Below are 12,398 nucleotides of genomic sequence, written 5' to 3' on the forward strand. Positions count from 1 at the left end.
ACTTGCCTTGAACGGTCTCAGATGAATGAGTCGACGACGCGGCGGCGACTGAGAAATTACTTAATTTTACAATTAAAACCGTTTCAAAGATAAAACGCGTGAACATCACTCGTGACCGATGGAAAGTTTCACTTGATTTTATTTATGGTATACTTCCCCACACTTACTTTCATCAAGGTTTCTGCTACGGAGATCCGAAAGTCGAAAATAATTTCGAATTCTATTAATGTTCAAGAGAATTTGTTATTCGAAACTTGATGAAAATTTTCGACTTAATTTAATGAAAACAATAGAAACTTTCTTAGCCATTAGCTACTGGATATTTAAAAGGATAGATACCGTAATGATAGACCGAAAACAATTACATTTGATACTTCAAAAGTACAGGTTTTAAAATGGTTGCTTCATTATTTTGTGGGAATTTTGTCTCTTTATTCATATTGTTTAAAATGAATAGAGTTCTTTGACGGTTTAGGTTAATTTAGTAATCTTGGTTCAATAACCTGCCGTCGGAACATTCAATTAGTGTTTGAAGCTGGTGACCCAGTTACGTAGGTTGATTAATATAATATTGAACTGAATACAAAAGAGCACACTGCTCCATCATTGTTTCATTACATTCATCTCGCTTACAAATCTGTTGTGTTACGCAAAGCCAAAGCCATCTCCAAATATTCACTTAATTACCGTCATTATTGTTAAACGTTACCGTAGAGGTTATAATAGCTCTTTGCAAACCAAGGGTCATTTAATAGACCTTTAAAATGAGGAAGAACCGTCCCATTTACGGCGCTCTGCAAACAATGGTGACAGCCTCTTTGCAGCCTTTACCGCACTTAAGAGGACATTTTTGTTTATTCTTTGGCCGAATTTTATGCCATCCATCTTAGTATGTCCGTCATAATTCCCGCCCTTATCCTGCTTTATTGGGATATGTTGACAGTGTATCTTATTCCTTTTTTTCATTTAAAGTAAAGCTTATCAATGAAACGTACGATCAATCATATTGTAATGTTCATTAAAAACCTTAAAGAGTAAACCAATCAATGCTTATTCCCTTTTCTTTTTTGGAAACAATCCACTGTTAGTCCAACTTCCAATTAGCAGGGAGATCTATAAAAAATACATTGGAATCGTATTTTCCTTCGGGCTCGGCGTTCAACAAAAAAGCATCAAACAAACTGAGTTGCAGACAAACGTGTTTTAATTAAATGCTCCGGGAGTCGACACTACCGAGGATTTTACAAAGTTAGTTCGTACCTGCAAAGGGAACGAATGTCAAAATGTAAGCTGAAAACAAAATGACACTAGTTTGTTTAAAAGTGAACCCACACAGAGATTTTTTCTTGAATTCGATTCGCGAGGCTCGGAAGTTACTTTGTGTTGCTGGTTTCATATTTTCTAAGACAAAAACAGAGCCCAAATTTGATATTTTTTTATGGAACCAAGACAGCTATTTCAGGTTAAATAAAAAGGAATTAATTAAATCTGTACATGCAGTCCAAGTTCTGAGGAAATGTACATGGAAAAAAGCGACATATTAGTATTAGAACCTCCTCCTTCTATAAGTCGATTGAAAAGAGAACGCGTGCAGAGCTTGTACACGCGTTTCATAAAATTATCACTTCCTAACACAGATATTTGGACTCATCAAAAGCCTTGATAAGTTAAGCAATCGTCTGTTACCAATTTAAACTTGAATATCTTTTGACACATATTAATATCTTACACCAATATTTAGAAATAAAATCTTCGAATCATATCACCGCTAACCAAGTAACAAAATTTTGCACAAAGTGAAGGGAACAGGACACTTTTTGTCCAAACCGGATGGGTAGTTCCTTTGGGATATCAAATGAAATAAGGTTTCATCTCAAATCAAACACGACTAGGCAATGACGCCGAGTTTATATAAGTGACTGATTGAGTCCCTATTCCCTGGGCTGGATCTTTTTTGTTACCAATATAGTACACGATTAGAATATACTAGGTCAGGGTATTCTGGTAGCTGATCAAAGAATTGAACATCTTATACTGTTTGGCATCTCATTGTTTGGAGCAGACGGATGAAGAATACCAGCCTGTAAATGTCCCACTGCTGAGCAAAATTTTTTTCTCTGTATATTATTAAACATTGATCACTGCGGTTTGTTAATGTTAATACTTAGAGTCCAAGTTTCTTCAAGATAATTTTAAGCTGCTTTTCAGATAACTAGGAAGGTATCGACAAGTGGCATGTGGGTAATATATGTCAGTTTATATTACTTTTAGAATTTGCTTTACTGATTCCTTATTAAAATCAATTCACCATTATCCACAGACCAACAGCATTCGCGAAATCTATAAATGTAGACAAACTAGAATGTTATTTGTTCCAGCAATCATGAATTATAACACAAAACAGACAATATCCTAATAAACTGAACTGAGGCCCCTCCAAATAATAAATCTCCGTCAGAGAGGAAGCCACAACCAAATTTGAGCGTTAACCTGATAAATACAGGGGCTAATTCACTTAACCATGTTTCCCACACCGCTCGCTAATGAAATTATCCTCTTACAAACTGCAACTGTAATCATATTTAGGAAGACAGGAGTGAAACATAAGGAATAACAAGAAAATGGTGCAATGCAGCATAATATTTAGAGTTGGACAGTATCCACAGAATTTATTTGAGAAATGTTAGACAAATACTGCTTTGTATGTTGCATTGCACTTCAGCTTAAGTGTTTCGGAGTTGAGAATATTTTATCATACAAAATAAAATACGTGGCATTTAGAGGTAATCCTAGTCATATTCCGCATTGGTTAAATTTTATTCAGTAAAAAGGACATGAATGATGAAATATGTTATAAGGTCATAAAAATAAACTCAATACACCGCTATTAAAGTTAACAACACAATACAATTTTAAATCGAGAACGACTAACGCCATCTATGAATAATCTACAGCAACGCTCGACGCGCGCGCATCAGCTGATAAATCCAGCAAACTTATTAATCAGACCAACAGATGCCGCTAGTAGTACTCGCTTAAACAACTGTCAAACAAAGATTTATTCGCCCCGTGGGAAGCGGGTTTAAACTGTAAAGTGAGTTATTTGAATGTGATACGACAGTTATTGGGATTTATTTGTTTATAGCATGATATATATCTACTTAGAGAACCACTTGCAGTATAGGTCAATAAGGTTTGGAAACAATACAATGTTTTTATTTGTTTTAGTTAAAAAGTTTATCTTCACGAATTTTGTTTCTTTCTCTCTCAATCTTATCTCTAAAATTATTTCCCAATGCGATATTTTAATCGGAAACAGATCACCTAATTTGAATAATCCAATCGTCTTTATCACTAACGTCATCATCAAAAATATTTCCAATATCAACTTATGTATCTTTACAATCAGTACTGTTTACCACTTTTTGTTTACAAGTTCACGACTACTGACCCCTGGGAATGCCTCTCGAGAATGACCGGGTGAACCCTTCATCCGAATAAGCCGGTTTTACGTTCCCCAACAAACAAGTAAAAAGGTCTGTCTGACGATACATGCATATGATACACTATTAAGAACTATTAAGTTCGTCTAATCTTATTTAACACTATTGATGATATGCAAATGCATTCTGATTGAATTGAATAATAGATGGTGCAACTTCGTGGAGATTGATTCAGGCAATGCTAATTAAATAGGTGATTTCTTGGTAGCAGAGTGAAGTTTGGAATTTACGTTTGGTTTATTAATAGTCTAACTTTCTATTGGGATTTCTCGTGTTAGATTTATTGAGTGTTTTGTCAAACTGTCAATAATATATTTTGCTTATTGTTTTACTCTAGGAAATGTACTGATGTGTTTAATATTTTATCAATAGCCCGCGACAAAAGAACAGCATCGCCATTGAAAACGTCAAAAATGCAATTCAATATACACACACTATATGTAACTTTTCTATGCACACTCCGAATATCGGTCGACCGCGAACACAAAAACTCTAGTTCGACAAAATCGAATTCAGAAAAAGCAAACCTACCCGCAAAACTAAACGAAACCGGGCGAGCTGCGGCCAAAACTAATCTAGGCTAGGCAAACAAAAATTCTGCACAGCCATGATCCAGTAGCGGCGTAAGGCTAAAAATATCAAAATGGCTGACACGACCTTCTCGATCGAGAACCAATTAAAAAGTTTCATTTACCTGGTGGAAAAGTGAAATTGGGTGACACCCCACTTCCCCCCATCTCCCCGTTTGTAAGGTAAACAGTTTTAAACTATGTGGAATTCTGTACCGTACGAGAAACATGGGTTTTATAGTTCCGGGTAAAAGTATCTGATGATAGTTTTATTGGAATCTAGTCTAGCGATTACGTTTCGTTGGACTGGTATGTGTTTCGTTTTTTATGGAGTTTCATTCCTTTTAAGGATGTACCGTTCCCAATTAAAGTCAGTAAGTTGTTATTAATATAGAAGCTAGTTTCACTTGACTTTTTTTACTTTACACTCATTATATCATCATTAATGGGATTTCGTTAACATTTCCGGATTAATTCATATGCTACTGAAATTGCCATTTAATTGGTCAACATTGTATGAAGCATATTTACGAATAATGATAAGGTTTTAAAACCCGTAAAGTTGTAAGCTTCATAAAGAATTTGATCCAAAGTTAGGCCCAATATTAATTACTGGCCACGTGATTGGTCTTACAATATTCAGGCGCTTAGCCGTGAATACTTAATTTTTATTACTACTAACACCAGTAATTGAGTTAGAAACTAGACATAAAACTCTTGTGGCCATTTTCTTTCTTATTTCGATAGGCTTTTTGGAGAACGTGTGTAGAGGAAGTTTTATTTTTTGTCATTTTTGTCTCGACGACTTTGGCTCACACAAACAAGCCATTTTAATTTGACTTGTTGCTGTGATGTTTTTTTAAAACGCAGTTTTATCTATGATGTTTTTTTAAGTGTTGTGTTTTCATACTTTCGTAGAGCCTATTGTTTACAAAAAGTTTGTCTCGAAAGAGATGAGGCACTTCTGAATTGATAGACATAAGTCAATTATTCATATTAATACGTATCTATATATTGAGTGATAGTTTACAAGTACAGTAGAATATATATACAAAAGCTTGATGTTTATGTCAAGTATGGATGAAACTATAAATATTTCTCCCACACGTTAGAATATTCCTGACCTATGTTACATTGCTTAAAGAACTGGTCATGCGTGCACTGTTGACTTCTATGGCCTGATAACATCTATAAAAGATGATTAAAGCTGCATCCGTTTCAGGTGGTTGACAAGCTATAATAAAATCGTTGTCTAAGCTAAGACACCATAATTATGTAAAATCACATTTTACAAGGACTTAGAAGATTTTACGCAGAGCAATAAGTTAAAGATGTTGGGCAAAAATAATAGTTGTGGAGGTCTAACAGGCAGTTGTTCTAATGCGGTTTTCGGCTGAATCATGCGAAAAATAATGGCAAAAATCATCATATTATCATTATCATGTTGTGGTCTCCTATTCTTGAAGCATTACACATAACTTATACTTATTGTGATGACGTTTAACTTTATTGAGTGGACGCAGCCTTTTTCGCCTCCCAAAAATAAGTCATCAACATGCTATATTAGCAAGCAAAGTATCTCACTCAAAAATTACCCAACCGATACAAACATTGTAATAAATAAACACACAAATTAAAACCACGTTCGTTCGTGACGAATAACAGCCTCAATATAAATTATCTGCGAAAACAGGTCAAGAATAATTACGAAATTATTTATTTATTCAGTAACAAAAACATGATACATATTAAGTGAAACGAAAGTAAGTGGATCGCGAATATTACGTGTTATAATGATAATCCTTGGCGAATTGTATTGTGAGTACTGTGACAGTAATTGATTGAGACCTGGGTATTGTATTTGTGTGTTTAGGTATTAATATAGGTTGTTTTTGAGCGTTATTTAAAGGAATTTTATTTCTATTGTATCGAGGTAAAATGTATGACTGTATATGAGATAATTTTTAATGTGATTTTTTAAAGATTTATTGAACTGATGTTCTGCTATACCTATGGCGTAAATAAAAAGCAAATAACGTTTAGATTTAACATGTGTTGGTCTGTACTCCAAACTTATTACAATGTTATTTTAACTATGAACTGAGTCTATCTAAAATATATTTTATCTTTTATTGATTTACAAAATCGTACTTATAGAAAGATAATGATGTCCAGCTCAGCGCTTCAAACGAAAGAGTCAAAATTACGCTCAAATATTCACCATAGACATACACACTTCCTTAATGAATCGGCACACATAAAGCATGTCATAATCAAATTAATGCTTACGTCACTTCAACACGGATTCAATTGAAACGTCAGTTGCGCACGCGATGTTTTTTTGTTTCGAAAATACTCGTGCACAATACCGAGTTCAAGGCTTCTGCGTATCAATTGACATGCCCTTATTATAAAAACAATGAGATTTTATTGTCCAGAACGAATGATACGTTCATTGTTTTTCGTACTAAGATATTAAGGTGTTGTTACAAGTTTTAATTATGAATATCTCCGAGTTTTAATTTGTGTCTTGGCTTGGTTTAAAAATATATGGTCGAATTGAGAAGCCTAATCCATTTGAAGTCTAACAGACTTTCTGGGTCTTAAAAACATCGATTAATTTCATGTACACATATTATTAAGTGCATTTCTTTTATTCCATATTAGTCACACACCTAACTAGAAACTAAAAATTTATTATCCAACAGCCTTTGCACATAAAATACCATATAAATACAATTCACTAACTGAAGCTTTCATCATCAATTCTCCTTTGTAAAATTAAAACTAATCAAAATTGTTACTTCCAGGACGATTCCTTTTACTTACAAAACCCATGGTACTCCTAGCCGGCGTCTGGATACTTTTACTCGCATACCTAATACAGCGACACAGCAGTTTTCACTCGCCACGACCGGCATACCAAGATGTCTGTGATTTACAATCGGTGGATACAGTACAGCTATTTGTAAGGGCTAGTTGTTTTTATTGCTATTTAATTGCTTTCGTTTGTTGGTTTATGGGAGTTTGATTGTGATGGTTTTGTTTGATTTATAGAATTTGGGAAGTGCGGTCTGCGATATTAATTCTAGGCAAAGATTAAAGTAATTCTGGGGACTAAGTCTGTCGTATTGTCACAGTGTATTTCTAAATTTCTTCAATTATTATTCTGAGACGACGAAAGATTCCTTATAAATCTTAAATCACCAAACGGCAGTGTTCAAGTGTGGTCATCAATGCTCAATCCGTCAGTATGTGTTTGTGAAAAGTGGCCTTCTCCAAATAATGGGACATTTACAGGCTGTTATTTAACCCGAAAAGAACGTAATATATTACCAACAAAACAAAAACACTATCAATGTTATTCTTCATAGTACCGATTGCACCTACGCACAACCCTTTACTTTTCCCTTCAGGCATAAAGCCCAGATTACAATAAAGTACCCCGGAACCACGTGCGTCGGATTAGCCCTACCAACAATACTCAATCATTTTAAATTCAGGTACGTCATCGATGATTAATCACATCATCGTAAATGGTGATACACAGGACCCTACGGACCTCAACAATAGAGTTTATTGTCATTAAGGCAATCGGTATGCCTCAGACGTGCCGGGATTGTGACTGGGATGTTAAAGAGGCTTTGTTATATTATGTATGTACTTTCGGTATATTATTGATTGAATTGTAGAAGACGATAAGTGTATTATTATTGTCCAGTTGAGTATTGTAGTCCGTTAGTTTGTACTGCAATTTTGCAAAGCAATGAGTCATGAGTATGATTAAAATTTTACCGTAGGTAGTGGAGATAAATGATGAAGATACTTTTTATAAATACATCGAAATTTATAATTTGTTGCATACATTTTCTTTGTCTTTACGGACTTTAACACTCAATCCTAATATCAATTATTTTCTTTACACAATTGTTACCCATTTCGCAGATGCAGATATAAAACACATCTAAAGTGTAAACAAATGATTTTCGCCCACTGCAAGTAAAATTCATTTCTCACTGTGACGTCAGGATGAAACAGAAGAGATGACATTTAAAAATAAATATAAATTTCGCATGTATTCCTCTAGGTACGAAATCCGACTAGAAGGACAAATTTCTGCTCGGTAGACAGTGACAAACGATAAAACTGCAGATACGTTTTCATATCACGGATTACCCCAGGAAAACGATATTATATTCCCGCTTCCTACACCTAAAAATTTTACCAGGTGAGAATATTATCAAGAAGTTATATACTTTTAGCTACGTTACCTACTTTCCAAAATTATATGCACTCGTAAATCCTTATTAAAGCCAACATGAAATTCAAAGCGAGGTAAATGCATGCTGCGGTGGCACTATTCGCTGTTGCTTCCAAAAGTTTTTAATTTAAGGTCTTCTAGAATTTTACTTAATGAGACTGTTAAAAATTTTCATATCTGGAAATGGAAAAATGTGGTTCGGAGACGATCTTATTATTCATTTCAGAAGATAGATTTACTATCCTTTCGTCATTTTAATAACAGGCTTCGTTTTGTCCCAAATCAGTGGACGAAATTCAAAAAGCTTAGAAGACAAAGAAATATTTTATGTAATAAGATTACTCCGTTACATCAGACGTGGTAACAACCTTGGTTTCGTACATGCGACCATAATCATAGCAATATACCCAATATCTTAGGATCTTGAGCCATTTAGAACCTCAGGATTAAAGTACTCGTCACGTCAAAATGGGCTACGATGTCATCACCATCCAAACAACCATACTTACTTCGGATAGCAAAAGAAACTTTTAAAGCTTGATAAGCTCTTAACAAGGCACATTCGTACAGTCCCCAATTCTTTTCTATTATCATAGATAACACGGTTCCTCGCTAGGACCTCATAAATAAGGATTTCGGAGGAGTCCGAAACTGAATGGGCGGAAAACGACGGGCTTATTATACGGATGTTGGTCGCACCTCACTAGTTCTTATCATGGTGATAGAAAAGGACAAAATCCTGTTGTAGTCTTTGTGTGAATGAACTGACAAATAGGGCAATGATTTTCAATTCTACTGACTTGCTGTGCGTTGCATAAGTCCGTAATGTTTTCCATCGTTTTTTATTTTCTAGATCAGTCATATTATTAACTTGTCAGGAGAATCAATCAAAGGTCCAGTGAAATTTTGAATGTACCATCAGGTAATTAGGAAGAACGCTCTAGTCGATAAATATCTTCATTATGGTTACAGATGCATTAAGATTGCCGATAAATTAAATCAAATCTTTTGCTATCATATTTTGCCTACCATAAATCATAAGTTTCAAAGTCATGACAAAATAACATCAAATTAAGTTAACTATAACGCCAATCCTATCCTACAAAGTAGATTGATTCAGAACTGTTTTGGTCCAATCGAATTATCATTTAATAATAAAAGTTGCAAACTCTCTCAATTAGTAATCTCAGCTGCACCATTTTTAATTTGTTATTTTTCATGATCTGATCAGTAACAAAGTGCTTTTAAACTAGTTAACGTTGCACAAGATGGATTCCTTCAATTCAATTTTTCTCACAACATTCCCTTTTACTTTTTATCAATACCATCTTGGAGTATTCACAAAATCACAATAGTACTTTGCCTGCGTTGAGATGCAAACTGCACCTTACTCACTTACACCATTGGCTCAGCGACCTAAAATGTGTCTTGGCCTCAGTGGCTCTGAAACGAAAGAGCGCCACTTTACCTGATCTTCTCGTACATAAAAATCAATACAAAGAACCGCAATCACCACAAAAAAAAAATTAACTTCTCAACTCAAAAAGACAAAGAAGGATGCAAATAAGGAGTAATGAATAGACAGACCTTCATGCAAGGTTAAGCACATCTCTCACACACTGAACCACCATTCAGCACTCTTACCATGTAATAAGTATCCCGGGTGAGTCGACTTTTACGACTGGCGCAGTACGATGAGAAGCTAATGCGATTTATGTCTTGTTTTACTGCCGTGTCAGCAATGAAGCTTATACAAACACACTTGCAAGCTCTTGCAGGATAAATATAACATCTTGGAGAAGTCATTGACAGCTTTCTTTAATCTTAATTCATGATTTAGTAATTGATCTTTTGACTTCGCTGGTGTCCGATTAAAACGTTAACAGATTAATTCATTTTTAAAGATATTTGTGTGCAGTGAAACTAATTTGATATTTAATTATTGATATTTAACTATTTGATATTAACTAATGTAATTAAAAAAATATTTTTTTAATTACATAATATTGCATAACTGACATAAATTATTTCATTTAAAATTTTAAGTTTCATTGAACTAATAAAATAAATAATTTGACAAAAATATTTAACTGAACTAACATAAGAAGACAGAAAAATGTTCATTTAGGGTAACAAAAATGTATGAAGATATATGAAAACAATATCGAGGTTCTATACGAAGAGTATCTTTTGCCCAGCAGTGGGAACAAGCTGTAATTATTGATATGTAGCTAACATAATTTAAAACTTGTTACTGCGCAAGTATGTTATGAAAACATTGACGCACTTAGTTATAGAAATGGGATGAGGAAAAACTCTGTTAGGGAGAAAATCTTAAAGAGGGCAGGTGTGCGCCTAGCAGTGGAACAATGTCATTATGGCAGGCATTATAATAAAAATATACAGTCTAGTGAGAGTGTACCAGATGTTCAAGAACTGTTGGCGTAATACGGAATGATTATGAGGACTATTATGTGGCACTTATGCTATGTGAAGTAGTCGTACATGCAGTAGCAAGCAAAAGAATATTTTGTTAGGAACGAGTAGAATTTTTATCAAATGTATTTGTAATTATTATTTACGAATTCATTAATAAAATTAATAGATTTAAAAAGTCTAAAATCCCAGGTTTTAAAAATTTAAGCCGTTTTTATAGTTGTAAATTGTATTGCTATTGAGTTTGAAGCTACCCTGAAAATTCCATCTTGCTATCTCATCGAGAAATTCCTCAAAATTGAATGGAAAGAATCCAACCGAAACGAGAAACAAACAAGAAAAGTGAGCGCGTAGAAAGATGGGAATAAGATGGACCCTTAGGTTAAACACATTGTGAATTTCAAAAATATTTAGACATCATTGAAAGTTAGACCATGGTACGTACAATCTAATTCCTTAAGTCCATAGGCCGGTAAAGCATTCAAACCTGTAGCTCACTGGAAACATAATAACAAAAATTCAAAAATTCTCATAAATACATTACGAAACCTATCCTAAAACAATGCAGTGTAAACAAAATACAAATCTAATTTGTGGAACAAAACAAAATCTATCTGTATTTTAGACTATTCCACCATTCTTTTAATAGTCATTATGTATGCCTCTAGCTCAATTGTTCGCACGTCTAGAATACGCCCTAATAGTACTAAAGTTGTAAAAGCAAACAAACAAATCTTCATAATGGGATGGCTCATTACAATTGTATTTGTTTCCCGCGAAAGTAATGTCAAACAACTCGAACAATAATATAGCAGAGTTTTTAGGTAATGAGACAAGCCGACAAAACTTTTACAGCGATAGATAATTCAAAAATGTTACGTGGTAGAAGGCGGGTTTTAGAAAAAACAGTTAAACCTTATCTCGATCTCAATTTTTTATTGTTGTAACTGGAAGAAATAGATAATCTTCGAAACATTAAACTGTCGAGTCATCACAGCTAAACAGCAATAAATTGTAGTGCTGCGTTTTTACTCTTTGGATACCCTTAAAAGTACCCTTAAAAGTAGACGTGTATACCTCCTGTTTTAATTGCTCGAGCGAACTTCGAGTTGATTTCTTTGTAAAATGTCCAAGGTCTATTTTCGCCATTGCCACTTTCCACCTCAAAGAACACTTTTGGGCCAATCCTGCTGATTTAGAGAAATTGTAACATCAAGTCATCACTCGATTATGCTATGTAATAAATAGCATGATACAAATAATCATTTCGGCAAAAAACAATAATTGTACCCCTTTAGATATTACTGTGCAGATACGAAGTGTTTCCATTTTCACGACTCAGCACCAGGAAGGTTATAAAAACAACGAAAACGCCTATTTAAGTCTGATATGAAACATAAACAAGACCGCGTACCTTAAATTACGATCTTGTTTTTTCACCGACAGACGTGAACAGACTTTGTTATCAAATTATTAAACTACGTTTTACTCTTCGTTTTATTTTGGGCTTATATAAACTGCGTAGGATCGACTGAGAAGTAGATGATTGAATATTGGTGGTGATTTATGGATGAAGTACCTTATCTATCAAGGTGATATGGGATTATCTATCTGGTGGAATGGGATTAT

The sequence above is a fragment of the Trichoplusia ni genome, unplaced genomic scaffold, assembly GCF_003590095.1.
Source record: "Trichoplusia ni isolate ovarian cell line Hi5 unplaced genomic scaffold, tn1 tig00003034, whole genome shotgun sequence".
Classification (NCBI taxonomy): domain Eukaryota; kingdom Metazoa; phylum Arthropoda; class Insecta; order Lepidoptera; family Noctuidae; genus Trichoplusia; species Trichoplusia ni.